At 35.2% G+C, this 15,957-nt stretch overlaps 3 long non-coding RNA genes across 3 annotated transcripts in view; 2 read left to right on the top strand and 1 right to left on the bottom strand.

Moving 5' to 3' along the window:
• Positions 1–758: 758 nt before the first annotated feature.
• Positions 759–1,640, bottom strand: LOC138129001 (uncharacterized). The gene is made up of 2 exons (XR_011158999.1): positions 1,528–1,640; positions 759–1,424 (listed from the first exon to the last, which is right to left on the bottom strand). It is a non-coding gene; the product is annotated as an uncharacterized lncRNA (long non-coding RNA).
• On the top strand, positions 1,416–1,992 carry LOC138129000 (uncharacterized). Its single transcript, XR_011158997.1, has 2 exons — positions 1,416–1,557; positions 1,753–1,992. It is a non-coding gene; the product is annotated as an uncharacterized lncRNA (long non-coding RNA).
• Positions 1,993–5,874: 3,882 nt separating this feature from the next.
• LOC138127641 (uncharacterized) overlaps positions 5,875–15,957 on the top strand; it is a 31,343-nt gene continuing 21,260 nt past the window's right edge. Inside the window, exons 1-2 of the long non-coding RNA XR_011158308.1 lie at positions 5,875–6,025; positions 6,228–6,364. This is a non-coding gene — a long non-coding RNA (uncharacterized lncRNA). The remainder of the gene's footprint in view (positions 6,026–6,227; positions 6,365–15,957) is intronic.

Here is a 15,957-nt window from a genome sequence, read left to right as displayed (position 1 = left end):
GCCGAAATTGCTAGGCGTAAAATAGTCGAGTCCGGTCCTGACAGGATAAGTACCTGCAGTTTAGCGATGGGGTATTGTAAATCTTACTTCTGGTTTGGTTTGTGATTAGGCACTTAGTGTAAATACGTCATAAATTCCTGTCAGTTGTGCGGCCACCTTCTTTAATTGCAAATAAATCGGCAATGTCATGCGTTTTAATTTTTTTTATTTTCAGATTTCTGTTTTCTGTATTAGTTTGAACCTATTTAGATTAAATTTTTTTTTTGAATTTTGATTAATTTCACTTTATCGCCTCTTGACGCGAAACCCAATTGATAATAAATAAAATAATGGGACAGGCTTATAGCTCCATAATGTGTGTCTCTTCCTAGCCAAGCGTAAAATTTTTTCGATAATTAGAAGCCGCGTAATCGCAAAAATGGTAAGTGTTGGACCACCCTGTATACATGTGATTTATTACGTAGTATTGAAAACTGTTATTCCGCAGATGCGGATGATATAATAGTTATTTGTATAGCAAGGCTGCGAAATCCTACTTTGACGAACCGAGAGAAAAATTGTCGTCAAGGCCGCTTTGCGGCCGAGACAAGACAATCTCGAGGTCGTCAAAGGATTTCGTAGCCGAGGTGTACACAACATTTTGTGTGCAACCCGAAAATTTGTAATTATAAAATGAACAAGTAAAATTTCCTTCACTGTCAATAAAAATAAAGTCGGCCTACATGTCGCTATGGAAACGACATAAATAAAACAATTCATTTTGAGAAAAATTGGAAAAATGTCGCAAAAAAATTACAACGTTTTTGTTCCGTCTACTTCCCCAGATTGTGCAGTGTCCAATTTAATACCAGAAAAGTCCAAACGGCAGTACGATAAGTGTTACAATGACTTTAAAGAGCGGTGTAATAAAAATAATGTGAAAACGGTGTCGGAGAATGTTGTTTTGGCTTATTTAATGGAAAAATCAAAAACTGTGAAAAGTTCAACTTTATGGAGTACATATTCAATGTTGAAGCTCACGCTGAACATACGGGATGGCATTGGTGTTACGAAGTTTCTGAAATTTGTACCTTTTTTGAAAAAAAGTCAGTTGGTTATCAGGTGAAAAAGTGTAAGGTATTGACACGAGACCAGATCAATTTGCTGTATAATCTGCCCTTTTTTTAGGTCATTTTAATCATGGGAATATTAGGAGCCATGCGAAGAGACGATGACGAACTAACCAAAATGTCTATCGATGACATCAAGGATGAACATTCTGTATTAATAGTGGCCGTTCCTGACACAAAAACTGACATAAAACGAACTTTTACTGTCACCAATCCAGAATTTGTAAGATTATACCGCAAATATGCAGCTCTTGTTCCGTGTACTCATCCAGAGTTAAAAAAAGATTATAAATTGTGCAGTGTCGCATTTGAAACCTGAAAAATCGAAACAGCAATATAAAAAATGTTACAGTGACTTTGAGACTGATGTAACAAGAAGAATGTGAAAACCCTGTCGGATAATGTTGCATTGGCTTACCTATTTACTGGAATTTATTTATTGTGGCAGGTAAACGTTAAATTCTGTTATAAGTTTTAGGTTATTTTAATCGTGGAAATATCAGATGCCGTGCGAAGAGACAAATAAACCAAAATGTATGTTGATGCCGTTCATGATTCAGGATATGTTACTACTTACTAGTTACTAGATATTTCCCTTTTTGACCGGTGGAAAATTAACCTAATTCATACGTGTCTGTTCTAGATCGATCTTTTTTACCGACTCGTCAATACGTCAATCATCGAATCATCAGGCGACCACTCCATTTGAAATTGGCGGGAACTTCAAACCGGATGAAAATTCTGTACTAATAGCGGCCGTTCCTGACACAAAAACTGGCATAAATCAAACTTTAACTGTACCCAATCCAGATTTTGTAAGATCACACCGCAAATATAGAGATAGATATGTTGTAATTGTGATAATAAATAAATATTGAAATGACTTTTACTTTTACGGCCGTCGTCAAGGCAACGGCTGCGAAATTCAATTTCGCGGCCTGCTCTAGGCACGCGAAGTGCTCATTTCGCGTACGGTTGCACACAAAAATATTTGGTGATCCACAAAAAACAGACCTACAAGCGAAACTAAATATTGTAACGGAGTGGAGTAAAAAATGGCAGATTTCTCTAAATACGTCAAAATGTTGTGTATTACATTGTGGCATAAACAATCCTAAATTGGTTTATTTCATAAACGGAAGCGAATTGTTGGTTAAGAAATCTCATAACGATTTAGTTCCTTATCCTTCTAAAGTAAAGATTATATTGTTTTCTTTGACAATTTGACAACCACGTGACTCTTTAGAATCTTGAATTAAATTCTTTATCGCGAAATATGTGATCATGCATTTACCGGAAACGTGTTCTCGCCAGTGTTGTAAAAATACCGGTAATTTTTGTTTGGGTAATATTACCGGTTTTATTACGTTTTTTTTGGTAATTTTGGGTAATATTTGTAAAATCATCTCAATTAGTGATAAGAGTTCCAAAAATATAAATTGTATGTAGGTACAGTGCGACACTAAAAATTTACACACTCAATCGAAATTTGAAAAATTTTACTTTGTAAATTAACTTTTTATTAAAGACGTTATTGTCGGCGTCATCGACTATGTCAATTTTGACAAATCATATGCACGTGCCAAGTGTTAAGTGTTCATTTCTTGTCTTTATGTTTCTCCATTGTACATTCAATGAGTTTTATTCCCTACACCACCGATTCAAATTATTTTAGTGACATTTTATAAATACCGGCGACTGTCAAGTCAAAATTTTTCATTTGTCAAAGTTTCTCACTTTTCACCAGCCGCAACTGTACCTAAACACTTACTATTTTACAAAATTTGCATATAAATTTGGATATCTTTCCCTGGCCCTTTGTTTCGGCAAAATAATTTCTGATTTCCGATTTTTTACGCATGATGCGAGAATGTTGGAATTGGAAATATTAATTCAGATTTCAGAATTTCGATCATCAGTCATCACTCTCAATAGTCTCAATCACTCTCAATCATACAGCATCAGATCAGATTTGTTTGAAGATAGAGGGCGCCATCTTCAAAATTACCGAAAGTGTTGAAACTTACCGTAAATTACCGTAACGTTACCGGTAATAAAACCAAAATTACCGAAAGGGATGAAACTTACCGTATATTACCGGTACTTTACCGGTAATAAAACTGACTCCCAACACTGGTTCTCGCCAAGGTGATCTGTTACCACTTATTATAAAACAGCTCCATTAATTATTCATTACTTCGCCGTCGGGGAAGCTACCGCCAGTGTCCGTCGCACTCAATTAGCTGTGGTCCGGCATAAGTGCACAAACCGTCGTGTCACCCGTAAACGGGACAGTGACCAAACTAGGTCAGCTGACACGTGAAGAGAGGTACTCTATAAGTCTGTTAGAACCTTTTTCCTTTTTATTTTCAATCACCGGAGTAGACCAGGCTTTAACTGAAGGTTTCCAGGGCAGCGCGTCGGGTTCAATTTAATTGGGGTAATTTAAATCTAGATACATCGGATCACATAGTTCGCACCTTAAACTCTTATAATGCTGTTCGCGCCATAAACTCCTATATTTGCCCAGCTCAGTTATTTATTCATGAGTCTGATCGCAATTCGTGGGCAGCGAGTCAAATCTCATTGGGTCAAATTTCCACTAACTTCTGTTATTAAAGTCATTTATTTATTTCTATCATTTGTTGGGACCAAACGCCACCGCACTCGATTATTTGTTAAATAAAATTTAAGAGAAATGTGCTCAATCGTTTTAATTCTATTTTTGAAAAACCTTCCGAAGGTACGGCCTCTCGTTAGAACCTAATTAAACAAAATCAAAAAATAAAACACAACGTAGGATCCATAAATATGTCTTTCTCATTATTTTTGTTTCGTATTTTTCCGCAAAATTTCATCCGAGGGATTTCGGCAACCAACAATACCCCAAATGAGGGAGGAAGGTTTCATCGAGGAGAAGTCAAAGAAGTCGAAACGTGTCAAAATTTAAGAGATCTAAAGTGGCTGTAATCATCAGCCGATTTTGTTGAGTTATTCCTTCTGCGAGCTGCATCTTTATTTCTCAAACCGCCATTATTTCATTGCGTCGGGACAATGTTAGGCCCATTATTACTCGTGACTACCCCTGCATTGTGCAGAATCTATAATCTCTAAATATTATATCTACAGGATTATTCACGACAGGGGTATTTCTGAATTGTTTTTTGCCGCAACCCTTTGCAACAATATCTTGATTTGAAATTCTGAAAATAATTATAACTGAATCCACGATGGCTCTTAGTCCTGTTCCTTTGACGTTAAAGCAAAAAATCTTTGTCAATTCGAAAAATTTTTTTTTTACAATAACGACGAAAAACGAAAAGACTGACATCCTCCTCATTTACGGAGAGTATGGAAAGAATTCTGTCTCCCCTGCGGATGTTTACAAGCCGATGGTAGACACTTCGAACACTTTTTACATTAACTTAATTTATTAATTTATTTGTTCAATTTTAATTAAATATAGGTTATCTGCCAACCCTGTATAAATCTCAAACAGTATATTGTGTGCACGAGCGTCTAGCTGCAGGGATAAACCCTCCAATCATATAACTAGTTATATGCCTCCAATAGACACGTGGGATGGTTGGAACATTTAAAATTTGCGGCCAATTGACTGTGATAGGGTGCGTTTGCAGTATGTAGTGTGGTACAGATACAGAGTGCATGAAGAATTGAAAAGTGGTGTAGGGTTGAGTTTGTGATATTTATTGCGTCTGTGAATATAGTGGGGAACTGTTTAATGATTCTTAGCTCTGCTGGTTAAACGTAACAATACCAGCAGGGCAATATGTACAGGGTTATTATTATTATAAACGATTGTAGTCCAAGTAGGCTTAAAAACTGGATAAAATTTATGGTTGCCGCTCCATATGTATAAAAAACATTAAAATGATGTAAATATTTAAGTGAGTACAAACCGTTCATACTCAGGAGTTAAATTAGGTGAAAAACAACTCAATATTTTTGGATTCAATCGGTAATAAAAAAAAATAAATAAAATACTCATCACCGTACTTTTCGCCTAAAAATGACACTGACAGCGACAAAAATTGACAGTTCACATGAAAGCGGCTAAAATTTCATAACATGGGCATGGCCTGCTTCGACTACAATCATTTATAATAATTACTCACCCTGTAGAAACGTTGCTAAAACTTTGTTCATTGAAGTTATCGCGTAAAATTTGTACTCGCGCATGCGCATTTTGTTCTAGATTTTCATTGGAGGGTTTATCCCTGCAGCTAGACGCTCGTTATTGTTTCCTTGGATAGGCCACCAGTTATACACCGAACATTCATCCATATTGTTGGTTATCCGGGATCATTATAAATAATTGTCTCATCGCAGTAGGCGTTGATGACGTACTTGAATGTGCCGCAAGCTTTATAACATGAGTGAGACTAGCATCGCCGATAGGTAGCCCTGCTGGCGGTAGTGTAAATTTGTCTACTAGTTTGTCTAACGTTGCGAAGCTAGCGGCACGTCCCAAATTTGAAGGGTTTTCAACGCCCACTGCGATGGGACAATCATTTATAATGAGCGTGTATAATTGGCTTCCAAGAGATTGTTATTGTTTGAGACTCACTTGACAGGTTTTAGAACAGTCAGCAGTTTTTTTTTTAAATTTACTCAAATGTAAGTTGTAATAACCGAGATTGTAATATGTTATTAAATAAAAACTGTCGATTTTGTTTTTAAATTTAGTTCTTTCTAATTGTAGAGGGCGCCCATTCCGCTCATTATTTTGTGATTGGCGGTTACGCGTCAGTGATCACTGATCAGGCATCACCATTGGACATTGGACCATAACTTTACACGTGTTTTTTGTTTTGGTCTTCACAACTGTTCAAGAGTTCAAGTGTTCAAGCAGGAGTAGGTGGCGAATAAGTAGTGAGATCGGGGCAGTTGAAATTGTAAGTTTTTCTTTTCATATTTTGTTTGTTATGTTCATGTTTATTATATTTTAATTATAACGGTCATAGTCACTCACATGTACTAGTTTGTTGTCGCACGGTTAAGCGATAAAGCTAGTAGATTTTATAGGTTATGTTAACGTTTTGCAAAATCGGAGTTTCAACCAAACGTGTGTATTATTTATTCTCTTGTATTTTACAGAATGAACTGTGCCGATCAACGAACCGTGGTGTGTGTTTTTTGAGAAATGAGTTGTCTTTTAGGATGTGCTATTTCGATACCAACAATGTTGTACAAAACAAGGTACCATCTTCAGAAGTCAGAGAAGCCACTGAATGGTAAGTTTCTAAGCGCTTGATTGTGGCATTCTCAGAGTGTTATGAAAATGTTCAGTAAATGGGTATGTCTTTAGCTATTGTAGGTCATTGGTGCAGTAAATATTAATGCACATTAACAGTGGATGAATTATTGTCAACATGTTAGATTCAACGTTTGGAAGAAACAAGGTCATTCAATGCTTTAATCATTTGAGTGAAATGCTACCCTGCACTTGTGTAGTGTGGGATACCTCTATTTTATTTTTGTGAATACGAAAGGTTTACCTCCGAAAAGCATTAAATATAACAGAAACCAGTGTAAAGTAATATGTCACATAGATTATTTGTATTTTAGAGTCAAGTTGTAGGTACAGTCGCGATCAATAAATTTTGGACACTAGTGTCAGTGTGCTGTCATACATTCTAAAATGACCATAATGTTTTAATAACCTTAATTTTGAATGTGTCAATTTTGAAAATGTGAATGTCAGATTTACCGACAAAATATTCAAGAAGTTTTAAAAATTAGACAAATGCAATAGAACGAGGTTTTAATTCTTAATAAAAAATAGGAAGCAAATAAATAAAAACAATAAACTTAATATTTAGATTAAATTAGATTTATACTTATTTCATAAACGAAAATTTGTTGGTAGCGTGCTGGACTTCATTAAATGTCAATTTTACGCACATTTTATGTTGCAAATTTTATAATTCATAAAAATCATTGAATCATGAACGTCGGTTACCTTGATTTTTTCATTAATGTGACAATATATTTTCCTTTTGTTCTCGGAAATTTTGTTAAATTAATGGGTTAAAGGGTATAGTTTTTTAAGGCCATTACAATGAGAAAAAACCCTTAGAGAATCAAAAAATATAGGTTACCATTTGAAAAATAAAAGTTGCCCATTGCCCATAAATGGGTAAATGTAATCAAAAATGTATGCTTACTTAGGTTTATAGTGTTTTTTTTTGTTTGACACTGTCAGAATTTGAGAATTTTCTCCTATGTGAACGGATTTCGATAAATGTCACAACTTGTCAAAACGAAACGTCAAGCTAATTTTAAAGGTTTTAAGCGATTTGGAGCCTTTAAGAGGCTGGTCGAACGAAAAAACGTTGTGTTCAACTCGTTCATGTGTAAATTGGGCCTTTTTTGGCACTCGTGGGCCTTTAAAACGCTCGTTCCACTCGCGTTTTAAAATGGCCCACCCGTGCCAAAAAAGGCCCAATTTACACACAAACTCGTCAAATAAACTACTATTGGAGCCATATCGTTTTCTGTGTAATTTTTTTTATTTGGGTCATCAATAGCGAGCTGTTATAGCATGGGCCGTTTTTTGTAAGGCAGCCTGTATCAATCCCTTTTTGTCTGCTTTCATTCTACATGGGTTTATTTTTTTTTTTTAATTCGTTAACAGGTCTTTGATTTTTTGAAGATTTTCTTTTTCTTGATGGTGTTCTTCAGTGCCGGATCTGTAACAAAAAAAATCGCATAGACATAAGTGTTTGGATGGGTTCTTTATTGAAAACAATTATCTTCCACCACGAAGCAACAACACTTTATTCAACTCGGAATATTTAATTACGACTGTACTTACTTTTTAATATTCATCCGATCATTCTTAATAAAGAGTAAAGGTTCCAAATGTTCTTTAACTGCTCATAATGAGCTGCACATATTCCGGTGAACGATTTTCCAGCGAGTATATTCTTTGTGTGGATTTTGAACAACCACCTCTCGAAGAAGACTTAAATCATCATCCACTGAAAAACGTAGCCGAGGATCTGGTTTCAGTTTTTTAAAACCTAGCATGACGCAAATTCACATAATTTTAACACGAAATTATTTTAAAACGTCAAAAAATTGCACAGCATGTAACATTAAATTCATACGTTACTTTGTTCGAAATTTCGTGTTCCGTTATGATTTTAGTGTTACGATAAAGAATTTAGCGGGTTTTCCCTAAGTTTAGCGTTATCGTTATTTTAGTGTGGACAGGGCGATAACTCTCTAATAGGGAAATTTTGTTATTCTGCTCTGAAATTTATTTTTCTCCCTACCGGTTAGAAATGTAGGCTGTGGATACCTCATTTGAGGTGAGAAAATTCAACTTTCTCGCTAAGGTAAGAAAGTTAATCATGAAATGTTTATGGTAAAACTGTACCAAAATACAAATGTCAAAAGTGTCAAAAGTGAAATAAGTTATTGATAAATGAAAGCCAATTCAATGAAGTAAGTTGGTAGGTCAATCATATAATCTGGAAAATAAACAGATAAGCTAGGTAGGTAGATTACTTTACCCTTTATATCAAATTTTTGAACAAACCTCAAATCTTCAAATGCGATGACAAGTTAATTAAACAAATAACACAGCCTACTATTCAATTCTCAAAATTTTCGTTTTAATCACGAATATAACCATCTTTTTTGACTTTTTTCAACAAAGTTGTGCCGGTAGGGAAAAAAATTGTATTCAAACCTTGTTAAGAAAGTGTCCTTGCAGACCTTAGGCACTTACAAACCTCGTTTACGACTCGGTTTATAATCTTTGCCTGCGGTCTGCAAGAAACCACTTTCTTACCTTGGTTTGAAATATACTATTAATTATTCAAATTTCCAAGCTTTTGCTATGACTTCAAAATATAAAGTGCAAAATGTGCAGTCGAAGCAGCAATTCTTTACAAAACTAAATATGGAATTGCAAATTCTTTACGGCATAATCAGTTAAACATATAATTTAAAATATATTTTATAAAAGTAAAAAAATAAGAATAAAAACACACAAAATTACGTTAATATAAAAATAAAATACAAAACAAATACTATTATTATTTACCTATAATATTAAAATAATAATATATTACATACCGAGGCGGAAAGTGTTCCATTCCTGTCGAGAAAACAATAGTTTACCGAGAGGCTTGCCCTCGAGGTGAACTAGTTCTCGGGACACGTACTCATATACCAAGGAGGTTAAACTAAAGTAAAGTAGACAATTACTTGACAAATGGATAAAACCAAATTAGAGAACTTCCCAATTTTCAAAAATCCTATTAACACATTGATGTCGAGATAACCATCTGGTACAAACCACCTTGAGAATTTTCTTTTTTTGGCCGTTAAATAATTCCGTAGTGTTCAAGGTCCTTCATAACAGAAAATCTTCTTCAGAAATATTTTTGTAGAGATATCTCACAAAACCAAGTGAATTCGCAGTCCACGAACATCTCTTGATTCATCAACTTGAATTGCAAAATAATTGTTTTTCAATCGTTGTGAGTTGTTGATTTTCAGCATCACCTGCCATGTCGTCAATGCGCCGTGCAATTGTGTCATTTGAAACAGGTATTTTATCCAGCAATTTCAAAGATTTGTCTCCTAATACGCAACTGACCATACCTTTAGCAGCTGCTAAAATGAACCTTCAGCAATATTGTATGATTTGCCGGTCTGCGCTATTTTGTATGCCACAAGAAAAGAGGCCCGTAAATATGTACTGAGATTTAGTAGGCACGGTATTTGTCAACTTTTTTTTTTGAAGGACCCAACTCTTTTTCCAACAAAAAACTCTAAAGGCTTGTCTACGTACTGCTGATGTTTTGTCTCCAAATATCTTTGCAGCAATGGCTTCATCGAGCTATTTGCGAGAACTTCTGAGCATATTACACACTGCGGCTCTGGGTATTGAGACTCTTCTTTGCATGTAAATCCATTTTTCAGATAGTCTTCGTCATATTTCCTTTTTTTTTTGCCGACTCGACGTAGATTTTACAGTTTGTGAACTGGATGATAACGTTTGAGTATCTAGACATTTTCCGCGTAATGATCCCGTTTTTAACTACTGGTTCATGTTTACAACTACAGGATCATTATAAATGATTGTCCCATCGCGTCTACTAGTTTGTCTATTTGTGTGGGTTTTCAACGCCAGCTACGATGGGACAATCATTTATAATGACCCTGTATAATTTAATCAAAATTACTTGATCACGTTATGCCGGCCGTCCGAAATAGCACAACGAGTCTTCTATTTTCACACACAGATAAATGTGGTGTAATGTGTGAATTTTATTATGCTGCCAAGAATATTTTTCTTTGCGAATTAGGCATACTACTCGACAGCATAGGAATAATTCCATTTCTGCATTATGTGTAGCACGCGTGACCCAGCCAGTCAGCCGCCATAACGTAAATCTTGTCGCGAACCACCTACGACTAATTGGCGAACCCCTAGCCCAAGGGGTTCGCGTACCCCACTTTGAGAAAACCTGCTCTATATCAAACAAGTGTAACAACGTAGTGTTTACTAACCGCATGACGTCAGCGACAAAGTAACATGGCGCCCAACCTGCACAGTGTCACCACTAGTGTTCTTTCTGGCTTTAGTATTAATTCAATATTTGTGCCTCCTAAATTGTATTTGCATTGAACAAAATTTAATTTTTAAAGTGATTGTTTTTTGTCTGCTGTACCTAGGTATGTAATTAATTTTAACAAAAAAGTAATACCCAATTTTTGTGGCGGTGAACAGTATTTATGCATCTATGCCTTCATATAATTATAATTTAGTTTTAAAGTCATTTTCGTGCTTGTTATAAATGATGGGACACCCGGTACAATATAAAACTGGGATATACGTATGATTAGCATGCACATGAATACAAAATAATTGAAGAAAATATTTTAGGCAGTTAACGAATGTTCCATCCATATAAAGTTTTGTTTGAGAAGACATAAATGCGATGTTGCTTATCCAAGAAAAAACAATGATATCTTCAGTGAGATCGTTGATTAATAAAAATTGTTCGTCCTTAATAGTTGTCCTAATATCCAATACATTTAAAGCATTCTGAACGTCTACAGAAGATTTTGGTAATTTAGGGAATGTTTTTCGCTTTTCTCTTCCAAAGTTATTTCGTATGTATTGAATGTCTTTACTTGTAAGAGTTTCTAAACACTGTTTTTGAGAATTTAGTTCTTGATGAATAATCTTGGCAGGCCTGTCGCAAATCCAGTCTTCGGCTTTTCTTTTCACCTGATACACTTTTTGTCTGTTTAGTACACATTTGTCTAACACTTCATGGTCATGTTCACCACTGTTCTTTGAAAAAACTAAATCTGTTTCATCTCCAAAACTATTAGGGTGTCCAGAAAGTTCTGAGCGTTTTTGTAGTATTCTGTTTCTCGATATAAAATAAATGTAAATGCAATGGGTAATTTTTGTTAGTTTTTTAAAATATGAAGTACACTTGTCCATAAGCAATTTGACGTTTCTCAGTTAAATAATTTTCAATTGGTTACATTCTGGTAATTGATTGTTTACATGGAAAAAGAACGAAATCGTAATTTAATGTTATATGAATTTAAATGCGGCAGCAGCCACAAGAAATATATGTAGAATTGAAGGTGCGGGGACGGTAAAAGAGTCTACTTGTCGGCGATGGTTTGTGAAATTTCTGAATAGGGAAGAAGGTCTCAAAAATAAGAATTGTTCGAAACAAGCCTACAAGTAATTAGGACTATACGATTCACACTGTAAGAAATATAAACCAATATCACTAATACTAAAAGCACAAATACCATACCATATCTTGTACTCGTAAGTATGCCAGCATTATGGTTTCATTGGTTTTGTTTCCAGAATGGTTATTTTTTTAACCATTGTTGAAATTGGTCATATTCCTTTGTGTACTTTACTTCTGACTTTGCAGGAGCTAATGCAGCAGGAGCTTTCTCAGCTTTTTTAACCGTTCTTCCGAAATACCGCGGCTTTTCACCTTTTCACTCATTTTTACAAGTTCACAATTTTTTTACTAACTTGTCAATAAATAAATCCATAGTAACCATGCATAATTGATTAAGCACCCAGTTCTTCTAATTTGAAGACAAAATCCAAAAATACATTGGAATAACATCAATAAATGACAAATATGTGTTTGATGGGACGGCAGTAAATTAAGGAAGAACAAGTGAATTCAGTAATCTAAGAAATATGATGAAAACGTGTTGGCAAAGAACAGGATGAAATTCGTTGGTGTTAATTCTCGGAGTAGATTATAAAGAGAAATCACAAATAAAAATCCTAGAAAGATAATTAATATGAGAAGATGAAAAGTCAAGAATCGATTGGAAGAGACTGTTAGTGGGAGAACGCCGGTGAAGCAGAAAACATTTGGACGTGGTACGCCATAGGTTTAGAAGAAATGGACTGGATGAAATAAAAATAAGAACTATAATTATTTCAGAAAGGGGTAAGAAAGTTTCACTTTCGCTTCGAATGCGGCAACTCTTTCTACCAAATCGTGGACAACTTACCGTCAAAATAACTCTTTCGTTTAACAAACTTCCTCCACAAAGGAACGATGTATCTACAGATGAATACAAAGCCGCTTGCCACGGAAACTGTGCCTTCTTTGAAATCCTTCCACCCCACCAGCGATCAACCTGGCATCTTTCGTGGTCGACGTCTTCCCACACACTACAAGAAATCGCGATATTTTCAAATTTTAGATTTGAGGACCACGATCTAACCTGGACGACAATCGGGAACGCTTTCGCTACATTTCCCATCGGTGCAGACCGTTGTAGGTCTGGCAAGACGCGAATGCTCATAGAAGGAAGCACACCGGAAATGTGGTACGGTACCGTCGACGGCGTCAGTGCAATTGATCGTCTGTTTCTCTCGCGGTACATTTGACGGTCAATATTGGAGTGGAGTATATTGGGTGACATGATACTAAAAAAATAAATACATACCATATCTTCTATGTATGCCAGGATTATGGTTCCATTTACATTTTTGACATGATACTAAAAAAATAAATACATACCATATCTTCTATGTATGCCAGGATTATGGTTCCATTTACATTTTTGTTTCCAGCATGGTTATTTTTTAACCATTGTTGAAATTGGTCATATTTCTTCTTGTACTGTACTCCAGACTTTCCTGGGACTAATGGAGCACGAGCTTTCTCACCCTTTTTTAAGAATTCTTCCGAAATATCATTGCTCCTCACGTTTTCACTGATTTTTACAAGGTCGCAATTTTTTTACGAACTTGTCAATAAATAAATCCATGGTAACCATGCCTAGTTGATGAAGCATCCAGTTCGTCTAATTCAACGGTGGCCAACCTTTTTGTTCTCGAGTGCCACTTTATTTTATTAAAAATTTATAAAAAATATTTGACGTGCCACTTTTTCATTTCTGTTTCGTTCTTCTGAATGATAATGCATTATGTACCCCTGTCCTACTGTTTCATCTGAATCGAATATCAAGAAAAACGTTTTTACTTCGCGCGAGTATTCTCACCGCGGGCAAATAGTGGCACGCGTGCCGCGGGTTGGCCACCGTTGGTCTAATTTAAAGACCAACAAAATTTGTTTTTTGTATTTGATTAGAATGAAATAAAATTATCTATACCGGATGGTCCAACATATGGAATTTGGTGTTTAATTTCTTTTACAATTTTGGGGTCACTTTTATTACCAACTTGAAGAGAGTTATACATCTTTTACCTTTGCAAACAGGAAACGGTCTCAGTACGGTCCTGAAAATGGAGCATTGGAGACGAGATAGGCAGAGCCCAGTTGCGCGACGGGTGTCAGAAGCTTATTGCCCTGCCATAACTGACCTCCTCAAGTTAATGTACTCCATCCCTCATAAAATCACTATATTTCTGGGTCTACTTTACCATTTTTGCGATTACGCAGTTTCTGATTATCGAAAAAATTTGGTTATGAAGAGACATAAGCCTGCCCCATTATTCTATTTATTATCAATTGGGTTTCGCGTCAGGAGGCGATTAAGTGAAATTAAGCAAAATTGTTTTTTTTTTTTTTTAATCTACATAGGTTAAAACTAATACAGAAAACAGATATCTGAAAAAAAATTACAGTGCCGATTATTTGCAATTAATGAAGGTGCCGCACAACTGACAGGAATTTATGATGTAATTATACTAAGTGGCTAATCAAGCAATCACAAACCAAACTGCAGGTACTTACCTTGTCAGGGCCGAACTCGACTATTTTACGCCTAGCAATTTCGCAAACATTCTGAAGAAATTTTCAGTTATAATACCACGAGTAGTCAAAGATTGTCGAATATTTTTGTGGTGGTATCACGAATGGTCATTCGCTTTATGAACACCATGAGTGCGTAGCACGAATGGTGTTCAAAAGCGTAATGACCATGAGTGATACCATCGGAAAAATATTCTACTATCTTTGACTACGAGTTGTATTCAACAGACTATTCAATGAACCAAATCAATGATTAAAATAAAAATTTTCAAAGCTAGTTCGCAAATCTGCGTTACACATGATTACATTGTTCAGTTAACTTCGTAAGAAAGTAATAATTTCCTTGAATAAAAATAATAATCAAGGTTTGTTTAAAATATTCACCTCGACCACGAGTGGAATAGTCAGTTATATTTTCACTAGTGGAATATTCGCTGAAATTTTCTGTTGCTAGGCTACGAAAGTAAATTTCTGCTATTTTATTGGTTAATATTTGAAAAATAACAGGTGAATTGAATAGTCATTAGTAATACAACGAGAGGGTACGAAATTGCCGGAAATTTTCGATCTCATTATACGAGTATTTGTTTCGACGACAATTTCCACGAGTGAGCGTAGCGAACAAGTGGAAATTGTCTAAGAAACAAATACGAGTAAAATGAGGAGAAACATTTCCCGCAATTTCGTACCATCGAGTTGTATTCGGCATGACAATTCCACGAAGGAAAATTTCATTTTCAAATTTTACACAATTTTTTTTAATTTATACGTATTCTCATGACTCTCAAAGCGTTAGTTAACGTAGTTGAAAACAACAAAAATTTTACTGTGGATCAAAAATCAGTTTATCAAAATTCGAGGAAGGAGGAGAAAATTACAGCGATAATTTTAGGAAGGTGGAGATGATTACAGCGATAATTTTTCGATAATTTTAGGACCATGCTAAATTATCGGTGTAATTCGTTCCTAATTGGTCCAATGATTCAAAATACTAGAAGCTGATTGGTTGAAATTTTCTGAGTGGAATTGTCAACGTAACTTTAGTTAATTAATTTTTTTTTTATAACAGATGTTAAACTAGTTTTTTATTAACTGTTTTGAGTAGATAAAGTAGCACTTTAACCGCAAGGGTAGATAAAGCAACACTTCAACAGCAAGGATAGACAAAATATTTTAACTGAAATTTATTATTTATTTTTCCCTTGAACTTGAAGTCCTGCTATATAGAAACAAGTGTATTACACACGACGATAAAATCTCATTATCTTCTCGAGCGTAACTAAAAAACGCTGTCAAAGATAAAGTACAATTTTATCGTCTTGTATAATAAATAACTATTAGTTAAATATTGCTTTTTTGAGGTTTGTACGTTATTGTGAATAGAAAAATACATGACAACCAAAAACGATCACAACTCAAAATCCCTACTTTTAGCCGGACTAGGCGGACATTACATGTGTTTCTGGACGATTTCGAGATTTGTAAACTATCAAATTCCGGCCGGAGGCACGTAAAAGGATTTATTAGGGCTATCATCATTATGAGCTGTCCTATTCAACCCTACCACAAACGGTCTTAGA

Source organism: Tenebrio molitor, chromosome 4, assembly GCF_963966145.1.
Source record: "Tenebrio molitor chromosome 4, icTenMoli1.1, whole genome shotgun sequence".
Lineage (NCBI taxonomy): Eukaryota > Metazoa > Arthropoda > Insecta > Coleoptera > Tenebrionidae > Tenebrio > Tenebrio molitor.
This window is presented reverse-complemented; position numbering and strand designations above follow the sequence as displayed.